The sequence below is a fragment of the Pelophylax lessonae genome (genome assembly GCF_965119305.1).
Source record: "Pelophylax lessonae genome assembly, chromosome: 7".
NCBI lineage: Eukaryota > Metazoa > Chordata > Amphibia > Anura > Ranidae > Pelophylax > Pelophylax lessonae.
Window position 1 is genome coordinate 183,400,482 of NC_138774.1, and position 14,136 is coordinate 183,414,617.

At 43.2% G+C, this 14,136-nt stretch overlaps 1 protein-coding gene across 2 annotated transcripts in view; it reads left to right on the forward strand.

Moving 5' to 3' along the window:
- Positions 1 to 14,136, forward strand: part of OLFM1 (olfactomedin 1) — a 122,034-nt gene that overhangs the window by 90,084 nt on the left and 17,814 nt on the right. The gene's annotated exons all lie outside the window — the stretch shown is intronic.

A 14,136-nucleotide genomic window follows, 5' to 3' on the forward strand; every position in this document is an offset into this window, starting at 1 on the left:
TCCTTATGCTAGGGTCATCACCAGTACAGTATTTGTACATATCCCCCCCTCAAGCGTCTCTTCTCCAGAGAGAATAAGTTCAGTGCTTGTAGTCTTTCCTCATAGCCGATGTCCTCCATTCCCCTAATTATTTTTGTTGCCCTTCTCTGGACTCTCTCCAGTTCCAGCACATCTTGAGAACCGGTGCCCAGAACTGGCCTAAAATGTTAAATTTTGATTTGTAAATTTTTTTTGGGGAATGTTATATATCAGAATGTGAAAAATATTGTTTTTTTTTTTCAAAATTGTTGCTCTTTTAAAAAATAAATAAATCGCACAGGTGATCAAATACCACTAAAAGAAAGCTCTATTTGTGGGGGAAAAAAAGGACGTAAATGTAATTTCGGTACAGCGTCGCACGACCACGCAATTGTCCGTTAAAGTAACGCAGTGCCGAATCGCAAAATATGGCATGGTCAGGAATGGGGTCAAATCTTCCGGTCTTAGTGTGGATAAAAATACGCTCATTGAGAATTTTTGTCAAAGGCATGTAGCTAAATACATTGTGGCCTAAATATATGACAAAAATTGAATAAATTTTTTTTTTTTTTTTAACTGTCAAAGTAGAAAATGTCAATTTTTCGCAAAATTTTCGCTCTTTTTTTATTAATATTGCATAAAATGAAAAAGCGCAGAGGTGATCAAATACCACCAAAAGAAAGCTCTGTTTGTGGGAAAAAAAGGACGTCAATTTAGTTTGGGTACAGCGTTGCATGACCGCGCAATTGTCAGTTAAAGTTGCGCAGTACCAAGTTGAAAAAAGTGGCCTGGTCGTTAAGCAGGAAAATCCTCCGGCCTTAAAGTGGTTAAACCTCATCTGCCATGTAGTTGCCCACCCCATTATTTTGTTCAGGTCCACTTGTAAGGTTTCCACATCCTGCATAGAAGATATTGGCATGCTTAGTTTAGTATCATCTGCAAATACTAGGTCGTTAATGAATAAATTAAACAGGATTGGTCCCAGGACAGAGCCTTGGGGGACCCCACTTTCCACACCCGCCCAATCCGAGTACTCCCCATTTATCACCACCCTCTGCACTCTCCCCTGGAGCCAGTTCTCTATCCAGGTACTCACCCTATGGTCCATACCTACGTACCTTAGTTTGAACAGTAAGCGTTTGTGGGGAACTGTGTCAAATGCCTTTGCAAAGTCCAGATACACCACATCCACAGGCTTTCCTTTATCTAGATGGCAACTCACTTCATCGTAGAAGGTTAATAGATTGGTTTGGCTAGAGCGCTTTTTCATGAATCCATGCTGGTTACTACTAATAATACCGTTCTCATTATTAAAGTCTTGTATGTGGTCTCTTAACATCCCCTCCAAAATCTTGCAGACTACTGATGTTAGGCTGGGATATATCTCGGCCCTTTTTTAAATATTGGTACCTTATTGGCTTTTTTCCAATCAGTTGGCACCATACCCATCTGTAGACTATCCTTAAAGATCAAGAATAATGGTCTGGCTATCACCTAGCTGAGATTTTTAAGAACCCTCGGGTGCAAGCCATCTGGTCCCGGTGATTTATTTATGTTAAGTTTCTCTAGTTTAGTTCTAAGTCTATCTGATTTTAGCCATGGGGGTACTTCCTGAGGTGTATTATTTAGTTAAGCATTACAACCTGGGTTAGTGTAGCCCCCAACCCTGCACTCTATGCACAGCGCACCCCTCAACCTCCTGCCTGAAGCTCGCAGGATGGGCTGGAGTGGGGGACTTCAGACCTCCCCAACTCTATAGAGAGTTATATGTGCACCTAAAGGGGGAGTCTACCTCGTATGTGCTGTGGTAAACTTAACACCATCCTTGCTGGGCATTTTTCTAGGACTGGCTCAGTTAGCCACATAGCTACCAGATACCCTGCATAGCCACCAGAGAGTCCTCACAGTTGACCAGAGACACCACATAGGTGAAGCTCTAAAATGAAGAGGTGGGGCCTAAATAGGAAGGGGTGGGACCGATTTAGATGGGGGGGGGGGGGGTCCGATTTTAGTCTAGGGCAGCACAAAACCAAAATACACCACTGTTTTCAGGCCCTATGTTAGCATGACAAGAAGAGAGTGCTGCTCATTCAAAAAGGTAGGAAATTCTAATTTGTGTCAAAATTAAAAGAAACTCCCAATGAGAAATGCAACCACCCCTTTCTAAGCTTCTCTGGAAAATACTACTTATCAAGTTGTCTTTGGATTTCTAACTAACATACCTGAAAGTGTAGAATCGCCACCCCAGAGCCAAGCAACTAGCATTTCTATAAGGGCTTAACAGTGGCATTCTGTGTAATTCTCCCGAGTACATGTTTACTCATAAAGGGAAAGCATCCATATGAGACACCTCTAATTTACCTGCTCATCGGCCATGTGAAACTGTATGTGGCCAATAAACAGCAGCTTCCAACTGACGTTTCTCACACCGGAATTCTGCCACCTGGCAGATTCCTTAAATTAGACAATTGAGAAAATGTCAGCAAAATTTCCAGCAGCCAATTGGCTTTGGACTGCCGTGTTGCTGGTAAAGGAAAAATAGAAACTAGGTTATCGCAGGCAATGCAAACATTTCCATATATAGTAGCTGCCATTCTTCAGGCCCAAAGCGCTCAGGCTTTGTGTGCCCAGTGGGCCATCTGAGGAATTTTTCCCTTTTATAAAATATGAATCACATCTCTGATTAAGCCATCTCACAGCGCTTTGTAACAGAACAAGGCGGCCGAGCCGTTCCTCTCATGTTTGGAAAATACCTCTCCTTCTGTTACGATTCATTGAAATTCTGCTCAGCCAGTGAATAATTTACCTTCCATGCTGAAGGATTTAATCAGTTTCAGTGCACGTTATCGGAATTGTATTAGGGGACAGAAGCAAATGAGCAGGTTTATTCCTATCTCAGGGTACAGCAACATGAGCAAAAAGGAAAAAAATAAATGTGCAGTCCTCATTGTGTGCTAAATAAAGCATCTTGTTCTGCGATGATGAATTATGAGAGGAGAGATAATTCACTGGCGCAGCCGACTAAGGAGAGTAAATTAGCAGATGCTGGAAGCGTATTGCCGAGCAGACACAACACAGCTCATCACATCAAGGAAAAAGCCACAAGGCCATAGAGGAAAATCAGGGGCCTCTTCTTTCACACACACAAACCCTTTAGATTTTGGGCAGGTCAAGTCATTTTTGGTGGGCATGCCAGCTGAAAATTTCAGGAAACGAAGACAGGCGGGGCCATATGTTGTGTCCCATAGCCCGGGAGGCAGAGTATTTTAAGACTATGTCCAAACAGGAAATTTAGGCCTGTTTGAATTGTAGCAGTAGGAATCAGAGAATCCTGCTTTGGCTCTGAGCAGCTAGGTGCGGCTGCCGTCCCTATTCGCTATAGTACCAGGTCGCCGGTGGCCTCACTTTGTGTGCGTCCATCGGTGATTACCACAGGCAATTCGCTGGCTGTGTGGGCAGCGACTTGTAATTATAGTGAACAAAACCAGCACTTAGCCACTCAGAGCCGCAGCAGGATTCTCTGATTCCTACTGCTACAATTCACACTGGACTAAATTGCCTGTGTGAATTTAGCCTTATTATACACTGCCTCCCAGACTATGGGACACAACATATAGCTTAACCTGAGTGAGTGCTTTATTATCAAGTTTAGGCATTCATAAATACACTATATTACCAAAAGTATTGGGATGCCTTCCTTTACACGCACATGAACTTTATGGCATCCCAGTCTTAGTCCATAGTAATCAATATTGCGTTGGCCCACCCTTTGCCGCTATAACAGCTTCAACTATTCTGGGAAGGCTGTCCACACAGTTTAGGAGTGTGTTTTTCGGAACGTTTAACCATTCTTCGAGAAGCGCATTTGTTAGGTTAGGCACTGATGTGGATGAAAAGGCCTGGCCCACAGTCTCCGCTCTAATAAAGAAGATGTACTATCGGATTGAGGTCAGGACTCTGTGCAGGCCAGTCAAGTTCCTCCACCCCAAACTTGCTCATCCATGTCTCTATGGACCTTGCTTTGGGCACTGGTGCGCAGTCATGTTGGGAACAGGAAGGGGCCATCCCCAAACTGTTCCCACAAAGTTGGGAGCATGAAATTGTCAGAAATCTCTTGGTATTCTGACTTAAGTGTTCCCTTCACTGGAACTAAGGGGCCAAGCCCAACCCCTGAAAAACAACCCCACACCATATTCCCCCCTCCAGCAAACATAGTTGTACAACATAGTGTGATACCGTAAAAACACCTTAGTTTATTAAAAAAGTATTTCACTTACATAGTATACTCTTGTAAACAGCATGTAAAATGGACAGAGACAGGTCCTTTCTCCAAAAACCAAAATGGCCGATGTTCGGCCACGCATGTGCAGTAGCGTGTTCACGTGGCTCCGTTCTTCGCGTTTCATCATAAGTGACATCATCAGGGGCATGTACACACGCTTTAGCCACCTGCCACTGTCTTCTGGCGTTTTAAACTCAGTTTACAAGAGTATACTATGCAAGTGCAATACTTTTTTTAATAATCAGAGGCGTTTTTACAGTATCACACTATGTTGAGCCCTTATTTTGCATATACTTTGGTCTGCTGAGAGCAAGCAGGTGGTCATCTGGATTATCTGATATATCTATATTGCTACCGGGAGTTTCCTGTGCTGGTGTCTTTTTTTTTTTGTGATCCATCCCTGGCTATTGAAGCAAGTTTTGACCACCTTGCACAAGGGGGTCACTGGCATTCTGGTAAGCCTTCCGTGTGGACTTTCTCTTGGGTGTCACCTTTGCTGCTCCTGGATTTCTTTTCAAGCACACAAGGAATTGTTTTCTTGGATTTTTTATTTACTTTTCTCTTCCATTCTTTGAAGGAGCACTTATTAACACATCACGGTGTGTATGTACTATAGAGTTTTTCAATAATGTTGTTACACAGTTAAAGAGGAAGTAAAGTCAAAAAAAAAAAAACCGAGAAAAAAAAGCCCTGTAAAGAGAAAGGCATAATGAGCTAGTATGCATCGCATACTAGCTCATTATGTAGTACTTACCTTAAAACGAAGCCCCCGCCGTGCCGCCACCTCAGCGACAGGACGGCGACATGTCCTGCCGTCCCGCTTCCGGGTTCGCGTCCTCCGGCCATCTGATTGGCCGGAGGCGCGATTACATCACTCCCGCGCATGCGCGCGGGAGCCGCCGTTCACGGCACTGAGCTCTGAAGGAACGGCACGGGTGGCCGTTCCCTCAGAGCGCCTGCGCCGATGATGTCATCGGCAGTTTGCGCTGTAAATATCTCCTAAACGGTGCAAGTTTGGGAGATATTTATAGCACCTATAGGTAAGCCTTAATATAGGCTTACCTATAGGTAAAAGTTATACAAGAGGGTTTACAACCTCTTTAATGATCACATTTGTATGAATATTGTTTATATATGCGCTGCACTTTTTTGTTTATGCTATTTGATGTACCTGGTATCATAGGTATTAGTGTTCAGCAGCTTCACTAGATAAGAATCACTAGCGACAATAGAATAGTGACAAGAAATGGATTGGTGGAATAGCCAGGGGTGCCTACAACAGTCACGTTTTATCACACGGTTAATTAAAATAACAAATAAACCCTTCTGCAGTAAAACTTTCCTAAAAGTGACTTTTACCCAATGAAGCACAACTGAAAATTTTTCATAGGACAGCGAATCACATAATTATTCTTTTAGTAAGAGTCATGTACAGCACCACTAGTCATTGAATACCTTCTGGCTAGAGCATGCACTGCTGCACGACATTGTATTATAATAAAACATAGCCTCCCCTAGGGACTGCAAGTCTCATGGTGCTTAGAGCACTTACTGCCAACCATTCGGACCTGTGATGGAGCAGTCCAGAGAGGGGTTTGAGCATCTCAGCTGTGAATGATGCTGGAGGTGAGAGCATGTCCTGTTGTAGAATGCTGCGGTGTGGTAATGTGTGTGCTGGATTCATATCTCTGCACCCCCCCCCCCCAAGAATTTCCCATTTAAACAAAACAAAAAATGCATGTTTAAGATGCATTTAACATGCATTGTAATACATCATGCGTCCTGAAGGTTTCACATGCATTAAGATGCATCATTGTGTGTCCTAACACATTATTTGAGCTCTGTTTTGATGTGCATCAAGCAAAAATGCAAAGGCGTGAATTCAGCCTAAGAGTGACAAGGCTGCCAGATCCTGAGCATAAAAGGCAAGGTTCTCATCCATAGACCGAAAGTACTGGGCCGGATTTTAGGATTTTTTTTTATATAGAATTATGCCGGCAATAGACCAGTATTTTTCAGCCAGAAGCTTAAAACAAAAAAAAAAAAAAGAAAGCACAGAAATGAAGTGGGTGGAGGAAATCCACCCCATAAGGACATTATATGCCAACAGTGGGGCCCGGTGCTGCCATAATACATTGATCAATGTTGGTAGCATCAAATCCTGCTTTTGATCTGCCTGGTAGCGTTGAAGTTCATTCCAACCGACTTTTGCTGAGCAGCTTGATCCATATGTAAATATTGACATACTGTATACATGTATGTAAGCTCGAGGTGAGTGGATGGGCACACCACGGTGAGGCTGCCTTTCAAGCAGCATTGCAGAATGGTAATATGGCACCCTGGTGGGCAGAGATTAGATCCCTCCGGTTGGCACCAAGCACAGAGAACTATGAATTATTTATAATGACATTTCATTCAACCAACACAACATGATAATGTCAGCAAAACTGGGAATCCATTGCAATGCCCCACAATCAGTTCTGAAGGACATACTTATTACAGGAATTTTATAATCTTGTTAACATTTTATTTAAAAAATATATTTAAATAATTGAAGCTCTGTGTGAATAAGGCCTGTTTCATATACGATTCAGCTTGTTTAAGAGCAGTGTGAACAGCAAGCTTTGACTAAGCATTTTCAGAGCTTTCAGCAAGCTTTGTTGAAGCTTTTAAAGCTTCAGTTCTAGATGCTAAATACAGAATCTAATGGGAGTGTGGCTTGCCCTTTTAACCGCTTCCATACAGAGCAGTTAGACCCCCTTCCTGCCCAGACCAATTTTCAGCTTTCAGCACTCTCACACTTTGAATGACAATTGCTCAGTCATGCTACACTGTAACCAAACAAAATTTTTATCATTTTTTTCACACAAATAGAGCTTTCTTTTGGTGGTATTTGATCACAACTGGGGTTTTTTTTTTCCGTGATATAAGCAAAAAAAGAGCAAAAATTTTGCAAAAAAAACACTTTTTTTTAGTTTCTATTATAAAATTTTGCAAAAAATTAATTTTTCTTCATACATTTGGGCCAAAATTTATACTGCTACATATCTCTGGTAAAATTAACCCAAATTAGTGTATATTAATTTTGTCTGTGTGAAAGTTATTGAGTCTAGAAGCTATGGTACCAATTACTGAAAATTGATCACACCAGATGTACTGATGGCCTATCTCCTTTCTTGAGGCCCTGAAATGTCAGGACAGTACAAATACCCCCAAAATGACCCTTTTTTGTAAAGTAGACAGTCCAAGGTATTTAGTAAGAGACATGGTGAGTTTTTTGAAGTTATAATTTTTTCCCACAATTCTTGGGAAAATGAAGAAAACATTTTTTTTTCTTTTTTTTTCCCAAAACGTTGTCAATTTATAAGCTATTTCTAACACATAGCATGTACACAGCAAAAATGACACCCCAAAATTCATTCTGCTACTCCTTCTGAGTATGGTGATACCACATGTGTGAGACTTTTACACAGCCTGGCCACAAAAAGAGACTCCACGTCCAAGTAGCACCATAAGGCGTTTTAGGAGCATAAATACACATAAAACTTTCTTACTACCTATCACACTTTTCAAGGCCCTAGAGCACCAATACAATGGAAAAGTCCACAAAATGACCCCATTTTGGAAAGCAAACACTCCAACGTATATTCTATGAGGCATTATGGGTCCTTTGAACATGTCATTTTTTTCCACAAGTTTTTGGAAAATGTGGGAAAAAAATAAAAACTTTTTTTTTTACACAAAGTTGTAAATTTATAGAATATTCCTAACACATAGCATGTACATAGCAAAAATGACACCCCAAAATACATTCTGCCACTCCTCCTGAGTATGGCAATACCACATGTGTGAAACTTTTTCACAGCCTAGCCATATAGAGGGGCCTAAACATCCAAGGAGCATCATCATGCATCCTAGCCACTTGCCTAGGCCTATTTTTGACATTTGGTGTTTACAAGCTAAAATCAGTTGTTTTTGCTAGAAAACTACTTAGAACCCCAAAACATTATATATTTTTTTTTTAGCAGAGACCCTAGAGAATAAAATGGAGATTATTGCAATATTTTTTATCACACCGTATTTGCGCAGCGGTCTTCCAAACGCAATTTTTTGAGAAAAAAATCACTTTTTTTAATTAAAAAATAAGAAAACAGTAAAGTTAGCCCAATTGTTTTCCATAATGTGAAAGATAATGTTACGCCGAGTAAATAGATACCCAACATGTCATGCTTCAAAATTGCGCACGCTCACAGAATGGTGACAAACTTTGGTACTTAAAAATCCCCATAGGCGACATTTTAAAAATTTCTACAGGTTGCTATCTTAGAGTTACAGAGGAGGTCTAGGGCTCAAATTATTGCTCTTGCTCTAACGATCGCGACGATACCTCACATGTGTAGTTTGAACACTGTTTACATATGTGGGCGGGGTTTCCGTATGCGTTCGCTTCTGCGCGCGAGCTCGCGGGGACAGGGCGCTTTAATTTTTTTTACTATTTATTTTATTTATTATTTTTTATTTTTACACTGTTTTTTTAAAAAAAAAAAAATTGATCATTTTTATTTCTATTACAAGAAATGTAAACATTACTCTTTTTTGTGAGATCTGGGGTCAAAAAGTCCTCAGATCTCACAAGTACACTAAAAGATAGAAAAAATAAAAAAAAAAAAAATTAAAAAAAAATTAAATAAAATGAAAAAAAAAAAAGGGACCTTTAAACTGGTTGCTAGGCAATGACGTTTGCCGTAGCTCCGGTCCTCCAAGACCATAGAGTCAAGTGAGGGCAAGCTTGCCCTCACTCGACATCCTGTCTGTGAGGATCTGGGACCGGATCATTTTCCCCGCTGCCGGCGGGTCCGGTAAACGGGGAAAAGGACCAGAATGCAGCGGGAGGGGGGGGGGGCACCTCTTCCGCCACCCCGGAAGGGTGATCCCGCGGCGAATCCGCCTCTGGGACCACCCTTATCGGAAAGCCAACCGTCCACCGTTTAAAAAAATACCAGGGTTGTGGCAGCTATCTGCTGCCATAACACCGGTATTTAGGTTTAAACGGACGACGTATATAAACCTTTTTGGACTTGGACATGGTGGCTGTATGAAGGGTGACAGGTACTCGGGTACTTTGCTGGGCAGGTGACAGGTACTCTGGTACTGATGAGCAAGTGGCAGGTACTCGGGTACTCCGATAGGCAGGTGACAGGTACTCGGGTACTCTTATGGGCAGGTGACAGGCAGGTGATAGGTACTGATGAGTAGTACTGATACTGATAGGTGATACTGATACTGTACTGATGATGGGTACGGATGATCAGTACTGATACTAATAGGTGATAGGTACTGATGGGTACTGATGAGTACTGATGAGTAGTGATGGGTAATGATGAGCAGGTGGCAAGTACTCGGGTACTTCAGGTGTCAGGTACTCTGATGAGCAGGTGGAAGGTACTCGGGTACTCTGTTGGGTAGGTGACAGGTACTTGGGTACTCTGATGGGTAGGTGACAGGTACTCGGGTACTCCGATGACGGGTACTCAAAGTACCAGAGTACCTGTCGTCAGAGTACCCGAGTACCTGTCATCAGAGTACCCGAGTACCTGTCATCAGAGTACCCGAGTACCCGTCATCAGAGTATCCGAGTACCCGTCATCAGAGTATCCGAGTACCCGTCATCAGCGTACCCGAGTACCTGTCATCAGAGTACCCGAGTACCTGTCATCAGAGTACCCGAGTACCCATCATCAGAGTACCCGAGTACCTGTCACCAGCCCATCAGACTACCTGTCATCAGAGTACCCGAGTACCTGTCATCAGAGTACCCGAGTACCTGTCATCAGAGTACCCGAGTACCTGTCATCAGAGTACCCGAGTACCTGTCATCAGAGTACCCGAGTACCTGTCATCAGAGTACCCGAGTACCTGTCATTAGAGTACCCAAGTACCTGTCATCAGAGTACCCAAGTACCTGTCATCAGCCCATCAGAGTACCCGAGTACCTGTCATCAGAGTACCTGATGGGCTGGTGACAGGTACTCGGGTACTTTGATGGGCTAGTGACAGGTGCTCTTTATTGGGATGGGGGGCAATCAGTGTGTTTGGGGTGCACTGTAGTTGGTAACTAGCTGTTACCACAATCTCCTCCTCACACAGGATCAGTGTGTGAGGAGGAGAACACGGTGACAGCTAGTTACCGTGTTCTCTGATGACATTTGTGACCGGCTGTGATTGGACACAGCCGGTCACGTGGTAAAGAGCCAATTTCATTGGCTCTTTACCTAGATCGGGGATCGACTCTGTCCGAGGGACGAGCCTCGTCCCCGATCGCCGCGCTGCGCGCCCCCGGGGGCGCGCATTAAGGAAGGAACGAGCGGCTCGCGCTGGAGCCGCTCATGTGATCGGCTGTGATTGACACAGCCGATCACGTGGTAAACAGCCAATTTCATTGGCTGTTTACCTTGATCGGGGTTGGGCTCAGTCCGAGGGACGAGCCGCGCCCCCGGGGGCGCACAGTAGCGGGGAGATCCGGGCGCCGTCATATGACGTCCGCCCGGATCGAGAAAGGATTTGTGCCGACGTCATTTGACATGACGCGGTACGGAAGGGGTTAAACAAGCTGCTAGCAAGCTTCAAAAAGTTCTGAATCTTGCTAGCAGCTCGTTTAACTGCTTCCCGCCTGCATCATTGTAAATGATGGATGGGCGGGAACCCTATTGTTCTGTGAGGATGTCATATGACATCTTCCCGAGAATGGGCTGCGCTCCACTGCAATCTGTCACCTGCTGTGTCCACCTGCCAATGTCATGTGATTGCTGAGACCAATCACAGCACCAGACCGCATGACAGTTGTAAACAATGAATGGCTTCCATCATTGTATACAGTTGTGTTGCTATGATTGGTTACAGTGATAACATGGTACAAAACAGTGTCAATCACAATCACAGCCTAGTTATACCATGTGATTAGCTTTGACCAATCACAGCTAATCACAACAATAGGCAGTGTCTACACACTGTCATTCAATAAAAATAAATTCACCGATATTGACTGCTATAAGCAAACATGGTATGTAAAAAAATAAATAAATCCTGATCAATTTCCCAGAGTTGTACAGTGTTACTGCTCACAGTGAGTAAAGCCCCGTACACACGCACTGATCGTCGGCCGAACGATCGGCCGTCTTTTGTCCAGGGCTGTCGTGTCTATTGAAAACTGCAAAAGACTGCACACAAATTTTGTCGGCCAACAACAGCCGACTGCAGAAGTGATGTCATGTGATGGTTAACTTTCCTTGTCTTTTTTCTTCTCTGAGCATGCCCAGTCTTGCTAATCTGCTGTCTGTCGGCCGAAATCTGTACTGATTGACGAACAATCGGCCGTTCTGGTGTTGGCCAACAAAAATTTTAATGCCTGCACGACAGATTCTGTTCGGCCGAAAATGCGCTGTCGGCTGTCGGAAGCATCATACTAACAAGCCTACAATCAGCCGATCGGTCGTCGGCCGAATATTTACGGCCGACAATCGGTACGTGTGTGCGGGGCTTTAGAAAAAAAAAACGAAAACAATAAAATAAAATACATCATGTCACCAGTCAGTGTCCCTGGTCACCGCCACACCAGTAATATGATGATGCTGTACTGCACTAGTGACAGTATGTAAAAAATAAATAAAAATGTGAAAAAAACATTTTTTTTCTCTTTCGTTCATTGATTCTTCTTAACCATTGGGTTAAACTGCCCCTACAGGAGTAGGACACTAGGCAGGAAAAAAGCTTGACTAAGCCTATGGGCAGTCCCAGGCGGTATACACCCACACTTAGCTATAGGCACTCAAGTTTTTTTTCTGCCCAGTCAGGAGTAAGGACCTAGTTCCTTTCCGGGATCTCTGGTCCTGGCAATTTTCTCCCTTTTAAATAGATTTTTTCCTATCTTTGTTATTGGCTTTCTTTCAATGTCCATTGGACACACTTTCCTTGGTGCGTATCTTTATCCAGGGAGCTGGACACTTGGTTTATCTAGTGTGGTCTCCATTAACGCCATGGGTCCTAAAATTGGTGTTGTCAGTTATACAGGAATCTCCCTTTCGAAAATTTTGAGGGGGTTCCCCTGCTTACGATGTCCCAGAAGGTGGCCCCTTTGGTGGCCATTACTTCTGCATGCATGGTGTCGATGCTGGCGGCGTTGTCTTATCGTTCAATTTACCTGTTGGTTTACAAAGCTAAGGTGGTTCTTTGTCCCTGTCCGTTGTTCCTTCCAAAGGTCGTCTCTGATTTTTATTTGAATGAAGACATCGTGTTGCCTTCCCTATGCCTCAGGCCTAAACATCCTAAGGAAATCGCACTGCATTCCCTGGATGTGGTTTGTGCAATCAGGGGGTACCTGGCAGCTACGGAGTGTTTTAGGAAGTCAGACTCACTATTTGAACTCATGGTTGGACCTTGAAAAGGGTTGGTCGTTTCTGCTGCGACCATTTCCAGATGGATCAGACAGACAGTGATTCGGGCCTATTCCATGAGGGGGTCAGGTTCCTCCTTTCCCTGTTAAGGCGCACTCTACTAGGGCGCTTAGTGCCTCCTGGGCCTTCCGTCATCAGGCTTCAGTGACGCAGGGTTGCAAGGCGGCCATCTGGTCGTCTGTGCACACTTTTACAAAGTTTTATAAAATGAATGTGTTGGCATCTGCGGATACTGTTTAGAGGACCTGATCCTCTTTGAGGGTGTATTGTTTTTTCAGGTGAGCTCCAGTTGTTTATGGTTGAGCTCCATGTTACCTGGTTGGCTATGGTTAACCTTGGGAATTTTTTTCTGCCGTTTTCCCACCCCTCATGTTTAACACTGTTTTGGGATGTCCCAATGGTTAAGAAGAGTCAGGAGCTGTGTCCGTCAATGAACAAAAGAAAAAAAAAATTGGATTTTTGACTTACTGTAAAATCCATTTCTCTTATGTTCATTGACAGACACAGCACCCACCCCTCTGTGGAATTGGCTTTCTTCTGACACTGCTTGTAACTAAATGAATAAACAGCTGATAATCACAATACTGTGTATATGAGAAAAAAGGAAAACAATAGTGTCCAAATGAATGAGTCCCATAGAAAACTGGTGTGAAGTCAAATCAATCCGCATGCACAATAATCCAAGGGGGGATTCTTCCCGTGACACCAAGGGTATGTGGAAGAAAGGGACACGCAACGTCCACACGCCCCTTGCAACTTTTGCCGGCCTTTATTATCTTATTGCCTGGGATAACCTGCGGGACGCCACACCTCCATCCCTTGGAATACCAATTGATTTGCCTTTTATTCATGCCACATTGTGAGTACCATTTTAAATAAATAAGATTGTATTTTTAAACGGGATCACGCTATGGGCTTCGTTTTCTTTTTCCCTACATATTCATTTATGACTGTTGGAAAATTTTGAGGAAATTTTATCCTGTATTGATCCCTTTACACATCTTGAGAGGTGGTCCATCTGTACTGAATAAGCATCCATGTAATATCAGATCTTCAGTGGTCTTGATTAAGAGCTGGGAGAGGCTGACTCATTAAGTTGAGCAGCCATGGAAATCTGGTAAGCTGCTTTTATTATCCCATCACAGAGGTGTCCCTTTCTTCCACATACCCTTGGTGTCACGGGAAGAATCCCCCCTTGGATTATTGTGCATGCGGATTGATTTGACTTCACACCAGTTTTCTATGGGACTCATTCATTTGGACACTATTGTTTTCCTTTTTTCTCATATACACAGTATTGTGATTATCAGCTGTTTATTCATTTGGACACTATTTATAATTTTTTACCTTTAGCGCTACACTTTTAGGTTTTATTACTAATTTGAG